At 39.4% G+C, this 8904-nt stretch overlaps 1 long non-coding RNA gene across 1 annotated transcript; it reads right to left on the bottom strand.

Moving 5' to 3' along the window:
• Nucleotides 1-644: 644 nt before the first annotated feature.
• Nucleotides 645-1327, bottom strand: LOC117546271. The gene is made up of 4 exons (XR_004568982.1): nt 1211-1327; nt 1038-1110; nt 886-945; nt 645-778 (listed from the first exon to the last, which is right to left on the bottom strand). It is a non-coding gene; the product is annotated as an uncharacterized LOC117546271 (long non-coding RNA).
• Nucleotides 1328-8904: the final 7577 nt, after the last annotated feature.

Raw genomic sequence — 8904 nt, forward strand, 5'->3', positions numbered from 1 at the left:
TTTAGTTTGATGTTCATTCAGTGTTGTACGAGTTGAATGGGTTGATGATTGTTTTCAGTAGCTGTGAGCATCTGCCGTGTGTGGTTAGAATAGTGTGCTCTTCCTCTACCTGTGTTCTGTTGCCTTTCCGGTCACCTATGACCTTATTTATACCCCTGTGCAGCTAACCCACACCACCAAGTGTTCAAAAATAATATAGCATTATAAAACTAAACAAAATAATATAACATGCCAACAATAAACTTAAACGGCTCCTATAATTTGTATTACCTTTTTTAAATGTTCTTTTAAATAAGGTATAGGTTCAATAAGATTGGCTTATCCCTGCTCCTTTCCATTATGGGCTACACAAAATGTGTACATGTTTTGTTTTATAATAATTGCCATGAGTGGAATTAACTAATAAATAAATAGATGGATAGATAGATAGATAGATAGATATATTTATATCTCATATCATTATACATTTTAAGAAAGACACACATTCTAGATCCATGTTTTCAATTCATGAAGTTTATTGAGTAGTTACTCCAGAAAATAAGTGAAATGACCCACATGTTTGATTGACCTGGAATGATTAGGACTGTATCATTTACTGTAGGAGATGATTCTGAGTACAACATCACACACTGAAAAAAAACAGAGCTGATCAAACATCTAATAATTACTGGGTATCATTCACTTATATATAGGTGACATTTCAGTTCCCACTAAGTAGCCGCAGCAGTAGTTGTATGAGTGAGGCAATATTGGGGGTTGTGATTGCGCTGGTGGTGCTCTGCAAGAAAATCAGAAACATTCAGATTCAAATGTGTAGGAATTCTTCAGTATTTGACATATAGGTGTGTTGAATGTTGAATTAGAGAAGTTAAAGAAAGCACTCACCTCTCCTGAATTTGACTCAGATGAGCTTGAACGAGCAAGTCGTTTATGCTCCATGTCATTCTGGAAAATAAATTTACAAGTTGCAAATTTGAAACTGACTGTTATCGGATACGAATCATAAATGATATTGAGAATGGACATATTAAACTCACAGGACGAGCCAGAGCCAGGCTCAGGAGGCATCCAAGCACAAGAGCTAGCTTCAGCATGGTTACAGTGATCACACTGTCAAATGGAACAAATCAAGACTGATGCATTTACTACAAAATTGGCAAAATCACCACCAGCCTCACATATAAAGTACAGAAAGATAAGATATATTTACCTTCAAATCTTTGCACCTTCAGCAGTTTATCTCACAGAGAGTCGAGGAGGTTTTTGAGTTGCTATGAATGTTGAGCTTTCCTTATATACAGTACAGTAACAGGAGTGCATGTCATCCCATTACCAAACAGCAAGGTTGGGAAATTGTTATTTCTACCACCACATTTGAAGGTGTTGCTAATGATCAAAGATTGAAAACACTCCTAGATTTATGATAAGTTGCATTAATTTAATAGCTCAGATCTGAATGAACATACATATATCAAATGGATTTGTTTTCATAATCAGCAAACATTGTATATTAACACTGTTATCTAGGTTTAGTAGGTTTACACTACACCCTTCTGTGTTGGCCAATCAGACAGAGATGTAATCAAGTAAATGTCATGCATGGACTCTCTACTTGTGAGACTACCTGAGCCAGCTTTGTACATCATATAATACAAACATTTCACCACTGTCTACAGCATGTAAAACATTTCTGGAGGTATCTGAAGAGGATGAGAATGATATGTGTGAATGCTAAGACAACAGCGTGTATTCCTGGAGACAGTTTGGTTGGAAAACATAATAGGATACATTGTTTTGTGACTCTAAAAATGAATTTAATTCAAAGGCTTATCAGAGAGTGGAAGAACACTGGAGGCAATGGGATAAATTAGATGAATTGCTGACTATTTTGATATTTGTTGGCAAGAGATAGGTTACAAATATTAAACATATTTCGAACAGAATTGCATTGCTCTCTTTTTGTTATTGGGCTAAACCCCAGCTGACTTGTGACAGCTTTCTTGCAAAACACATTTCATCACATAGATACAGTCTATCCATCTAAATCCATGAATGACTTCAGAGAAACTCTCCAACAAAGGATGACTGGACTGCAATTGTTAACTAAATGAACTGCATGTGGAATTTTACCTTCACATTATAATATGATGGATTCTATTACATACTCTTTGAATAACCCCTTTTGTGCCCATGGCAACACCTTGGTTTGGGGTTATTTGACACATGTTAATCTATATTTACATCTCATTATTGTAATTTGTAGTAAGTATGTTTGAAGATCAGGCGTGGCGTGTTTCCTAATGCCCCCCGGGTCTGTACTCAAGTCGTCACTCATGTGTAGCTTTGAATGAACAGTCAAAAGGAGTTCTCATTGGCAACATGACACTTTTTTTCAGGGTCTTTCAAAGACACGTGTAATGGGTAATATAATATTGTGTTAAGGGACATTTCTGCAAGCAATTTGTTTTATTAACAATTGCATTCAATCCTTTTTTGTAAGTGTTTTGCTGCAGCTATTTCAGTGTGAAAGCTTGTCAAATGTCATTTATTGTAAAAAGATATTCATCCTGAGTCACGAAAAGGCTGGGGTTGTGCCCAATGCAAAACAACAAGTATTGCATTTCTGCTTCGTTATATAATAATTGCCATGAGTGGAATAACTAGATAGATAGATAGATAGATGTCATTATACATTTTAAGAAAGTCACATGCTAGATCCATGTTTTCAATTCATAAAGTTTATTGAGTAGTTACACCAGAAAATAAAGTGAAATGACCCACATGTTTGATTGACCTGGAATGATTAGGACTGTATCATTTACTGTAGGAGATGATTCTGAGTACAACATCACACACTGAAAAAAACAGAGCTGATCAAACATCTGTAATAATTACTGGGTATCATTCACTTATATATCATTTTGCTGCAGCTATTTCAGTGTGACAGCTTTTCAAATGTGTTTTTATTATAAACAGACATTCATCCTGAGTCACAAAAAGGCTGGGGTTTTGCCCAATGTAAAAAAAAAAGAAAAGATAATTCAATTTTTATTATTAATGTTCTTTTCAGCCGTGTCTTGCCGAAACATATGCAGAAGGGATTCAACGCAGGAGATTACATTTACAGATTTCATTGCATTTGTTTTCTTAATTTTTCAACACTAGACTAATTAGATTAACTATAATCATTTATGATATGAGGTATTACATGAATGCAACACACCATCATACGGTGTTTGGTTTCCATCTCTGATCCACACCTTGAAATGTGGAGGAGGGAGATTTCCTAATATTTGCAGTTTTCCAACATTGTTGTTACCTTGCTAATGAGAGGACACCCACTCCTGTACCTGTATATATGCAAAGCTCAACACTCAGAGAAACTCAAAAACCTCCTCGACTCTCTACGAGACAATCTTCTGAAGTTGTGAAGAATTGAAGGTAATTATATATTTTCCTTCTATTCTTCTAAGTGGGAATTTGCTCATATTTTAGAAAACCTGCATCACTCTTTATTTCTTCCTTCTAACAGATCATCACTGTAACCATGCTGAAGCTAGCTCTTGTTCTTGGATGCCTCCTGAGCCTGGCTCTGGCTCAGCCTGTAAGTGTAACATTTTCAAACTTAATATCAGTACTTTTCTTCTCATACCGTGATAAAAGTATTTGAATTGTTATAGAAAAATGAAGGCAGTATCATAATTGTGGCTTTCCCTACAGATGGACACCGAGCACAAAATACTTGCTCGCTCAAGCTCTGGCTCTGACTCTGACTCTGACTCTGACTCAAATTCAAATGAGGTGACTGTTTTCTCTATCCTCTGAAGTTCAACAAACACTTGATTGTGAAATGATATACAATTCCCTAGCTACTCCTCTGCTTTATTTGACAATGACTCTCTGATTTTCTTGCAGAACAACAACAACAACAACAACAACCAGCAGGCCATTAACACCCAGTTGATTCAGATGATCCTTGAGCTGTTAAACCGGCTAGCGACCACTGCAGCTACAACTATTGCTGCTCCTACTACCCCAGTGCAGGGGCGGACTGGGACTACAATTCAGCCCTGGAAACTGACCCAGTCCGGCCACATGAAATGTCAAATGTTAGAAATCCGCTGTTTATTATTTAAAGTTTTACGTCCGATACGCTCCTTTGTTCCTCTCTGTACACAGCTCCAGTTTGGGCATTGGCCTGTCATCAGATTTCATTTTTAGTTGCTGCTGTAGCGGAAGTTTAGTACAATTATTTTTGATGAAATACTCCAAATCTCCACCCTCCACAATTGCACTTGCTTCAGTTGCTTGCTACTTTTTAAGGGCGGTGATACAGTACGAACTGAAGTTGATGCGATTTGATTGGATTGTGAGGCATGACGTGAGCCTCATCTGATTGGTCAATCCCTCAATTTTTTTCACCAAGGGAAGCCCATTTCGGCTGGCCTCCTCTGGCAACAGAGAGTGCAATATACTGTTTCACCATAACATCTAGAGGGGCGCTGTTTCACTCTTTGTAAAATACTCAATGAGAATGGGGGAGAGACGGGCCGGCAGAATAATTACCGAAACTAAACTAAGTGTTTTTATTTATTTATTAATATTATAACTATAATCCAAAAAACAGGGGAAGCCTGGCTTCCCTTGGCCTCCAGGAGAAAACGCCACTGAGTTCAGGGGATAATTCTCACCCACCTCTTGCTCTTGCCCTGCACGTGTGCCAGTTGAGCTGGTTCTTCCACCAGCTCAACTCTGTCCCTCATCATGAACGCAGGAGGCTGGCTGTATATCTGAACTCGCACCCTCATCATTCTCTTCATCATCTTGCATTTGTTCTAAGCTGCTGCTGATAGTGCTTGTAGCTGCCAAAAAGGTCTGTCAATTTGCGACATTTATATGCTTCACCTGCGAGTGACTTCACCTTTTTTTCTCTTGCCTTCTCGGCCCACCTTTTTCTTTTCGTTTTCTTTGATTTGTATCCATGTTTTTTCATTCTCCCTGTCTGCCGCAGCGTCTAATCCCTTCTCTTCGGCCCATTCCCAAACCGCCCCCTACACCCTACCCCTACACCCTACCCCTCCGTTTGCGCGTTCACGCGGAGGGTCCGCCATATTGAGGGCTGTTCCAAAGCAACGAGTGTGGAGGGGGAGTGGGCTATCAAGCCCTCAAACAGCGAGTCTGCAGCGGTGCTGACTTGAGACCGGTCTCTACCTGACCGGAGTCACGCTGTGTGTGTCCGTCAGGAAACACGCTGTTTACAAGTAGTTCCAGCAAACATCCACTGATAAACTGCGATGTTAACAACCTCATGATAACCTCATATGTTTTTAATTTAGGATCATACCTGTGTTTAGTCTAGAAAAAGGTAAATGTGTGCATTTTATTATAAAGTTGTGTATATTTACAGACCGTTGCAAAAACTAAGAAGCTTATAAACATCAGGTTTAAAACTAAAAGAGCTTTGAAACACAATGAAAGATGTTTGGAGTTTTATTTGAGTTATTCATTTAAACTTTTTGTCAAAGAGATGCTGATTTGAAACCGTTGTTACATACAGTTACGGCATTTCCTGTTTCTGCCGGAGAGAGGGGAGGCCGTCCCAAAGCTTGCTGCTGTATTTACTCCCTCCGTCTGACAGGAGGGAGCCTCGTTGAGCTGCGAGTGTGGCTACAGACAGAGTTCACTCCATCACGGAGGGGTAGTGTCGAGGGAGTGGTTTGGGATTGGGCCTTAGTGTGGCCGGTCTTTTTTCTTCTTCGTGTGTTATTATTTGACAGATAAGAACCACACAACTGCATTAGCGGCCGCTGTCGCCCTCTGTCGGCCGTCAGCGCAACTTAATAGATGACGTTAAACAATTTTCTTTAAAGGGCCGGCCGGCCGTCAACGGCTCTTCACGACCGGCCGTTCTGTGGTTCTCCAGATTCTACAGATGGCCAGTCCGCCCCTGCCCCAGTGGTCACTACCCCTCCGGTAGTGGTCACTACCCCTCCGGCAGTACCCCTCCGGTAGTGGTCACTACCCTCCGGTAGTGACCACTGTTCCATAAGAACACTGAGTTGGATGGAAAACCATGTCATTTGTTGTGTAAATGTGCGATGAAAATGTTTGTTTACACAATTTCCCTACTTCCTTGAATTGCATTTATTCTCTGTAGTTTCTACAAAATAAACTTCAACGTAAACAATATACCAGACATATTCGCTTTTCTTAAAACATAATGTGTATGATTAACTGTGTATGTGTGCATCATAAACATAATTATAGATGGATAGATTGTTACTCACAGTTTTTTGGGGAGATGGAAGCTGTGGAGGACCTTAGGGATCTTTCAGCAACATAAAATGTAAGAAGATCGTGTTGTTTAAAGTGCCATAAACACAGTTATAACACCTTCACTGTTCGCACCTCTGAGTATCTGTCTGACCCAGCCAGTTAATTGGATGACAGGAGGATAAAAGGTGGACCTGCTGATGGAGAACCACTGCAAACGCTTGGTGACCTCCATTTAAATCATAAAAGAAAGTCATTAGAGGAATCATTGAGTATAGGTAGGCCTAGCTGCAAATATATATACATATTTAAAAAATCTATATAATATACATCTTTTAAAATTCACAAAAAGTTTGGTTACATGGTATATACCATTGTAAAAACATTTCAACTTAAATGTAAGTCCGATCATCAAATCAAAAATACCTGTGAATTTAACTTAACATGATACATTACTCATTTACAGAACTGCACAAACTCCTTTTTGGGACTCTGAAAGGCTCTTTTCATACAGTACCTTGATGAGGTTTGTGAAGACAGATAACAGATATTTCGTAAATTGTATATGGATGAGATGAACATGGCATTTCACCATTCTCTCTAAGTCACAGACTGGTTTATAGCCCATCCCAGGATGAACACTTTTCCTTACAACTCAAGGTCTATTCCTCAACCCAGATGAATTATTTCATTAATTGTAACGTTCAGTCACATAATCTTGTGCAATAAATGCTGGACGTCATATGCAGAAGATTACCAGGGATTGATCAGGCATGCCAAAAAGATTAGTTTCCAGTATGTATCGCAAGAGAAGACTTAAGGTGTTATGTCAATGAGAGCTTGGGACCAAATTCAGGAGACAATGGTTGACTAGATCTGCTGTATTTTATATCAGATATCCTCTACATTGTAGAAAAGATGTAGATGTATATCCTTGTAGAGTCTACAAGGATATACATCTACATATTTTCTGGCATGATGCTACTGTATATGCTATGCAGTAACTTTGGCTGTTTTTTTTTTTTAAACCTTCAAAAATAGTTGGACATGACACACCTTTTTTTCCTCAGGTGTGCAGGCAATGATAATCTATCACCTTCTTTATTTAAAGAGACTTTTACAAAGACAACAGTAAAACATAATAAACATAATACTGGATGTGTAATACCTCCTGTTGTTTAAGGTCATTATGAGTGACAAAGTGTTATTGTGGGGAGACACAATTTGTCAGTGTTCTGGTACAAGAGTTAATCCTTAGATGTGTAGCAAGTGTTTGTTTTAGCTGTGTAGTTTGTTGTGTACTTTGAATGGGAGACTATAGCAGAGGTGGGAGTAAGTCCTACATGTACAAGTCATGAGCAAGTCTCAAGTCTTGACCTACAAGTATCAAGCAAGTCCCAAGTCACTGTGGTGAGAGTCAAGCAAGTCAAGTCAAGTCATTGCTCAGGTCAAGCAAGTCAAGTCAAGTCATTGCTCAGGTCAAGCAAGTCAAGTCAAGTCATACGAAATTCTGATGAATAAGCCCAATTTCCGCATTTCAGTTAAAAGACAGTGGTTATGAAAATGGATTTAACCCACACTATGATCTTCATTACATACACAGTTAATCATTTGAAATCTAATTTAGACCGATGACAATCATATTAGATTCATATTAACCCTAGAACTGCAGACAATATAGCTCGGACTCAATCAAATTGAGTTGCCATTGCCATTACACATATTTAATTTAAATGTCTGTTAACACTAGAACCGCCAACAGCGTCAGCACCTACATATAATCATCAAATCATTTAATTTGTTCCTCTTCATAATTTCCTTATAAACTAAGTAGGACGATTTAAAACTCTTTTAATTGTGTTAATTTAGAAATTGCTTCAGTTTATCATCATAACAGATCAAAAAGTTCAGATTCACTTTACAATAAATCAAGGAAACACTTCTACAAACAAAAACATAATAATTAAAACATTTAAAACAAACTACTAAACTTCTTCTTTTTTTTTTTCTCTCTCTCTCTCTCTCTCTCTCTCTCGCTCTCTCTTCCTCTCTCTCTCTCTCTCTCTCTCTCTCTCTCTCTCTCTCTCTCTCTCTCTCTCTCTCTCTCTCTCTCTCTCTCTCTCTCTTCTCTCTCTCTCTCTCTCTCTCTCTCTCTCTCTCTCTCTAACTGAGACTCCTGCCTTCTAGTGGATGGCCAGGTTTGCGCGCATGGCGCTATAATCCTCACTCAGCCTTATCTTGTCTCAGCCGCGCTACTCCACAGAGTTTCGCCGGCACACACACTCACTCAGATTTATCTTTTCTCCGGCTGTGAGTGCGTGGCGAACTGTGTGGCGAACAGCCTGCTGTGAGTGTATGTGTGTGCTCAGGCTGAGTTCCGTGATGTCTCGCTGTCTCGCAAACCCCACGCAGCAACCAGGAAACGACACCAGTAATACCGTAATACCAGGCGCGCCGGATTAATTTTAGAAGTGGGGGGGCCAAAAAAGTGCGTGTGTATGGCCCAATCCCAAACCACGCCCTACAACCTACACCTTCGTGACGGAGTGAACTCCGTGGAGTGACACTTGAGGCTCCTCCTGTCAGATGGAGGGAGTAAATACAGCAGCAAGCTTTGGGACGGCCTCCCCT

Source organism: Gymnodraco acuticeps, unplaced genomic scaffold (genome assembly GCF_902827175.1).
Source record: "Gymnodraco acuticeps unplaced genomic scaffold, fGymAcu1.1, whole genome shotgun sequence".
Taxonomy (NCBI): domain Eukaryota; kingdom Metazoa; phylum Chordata; class Actinopteri; order Perciformes; family Bathydraconidae; genus Gymnodraco; species Gymnodraco acuticeps.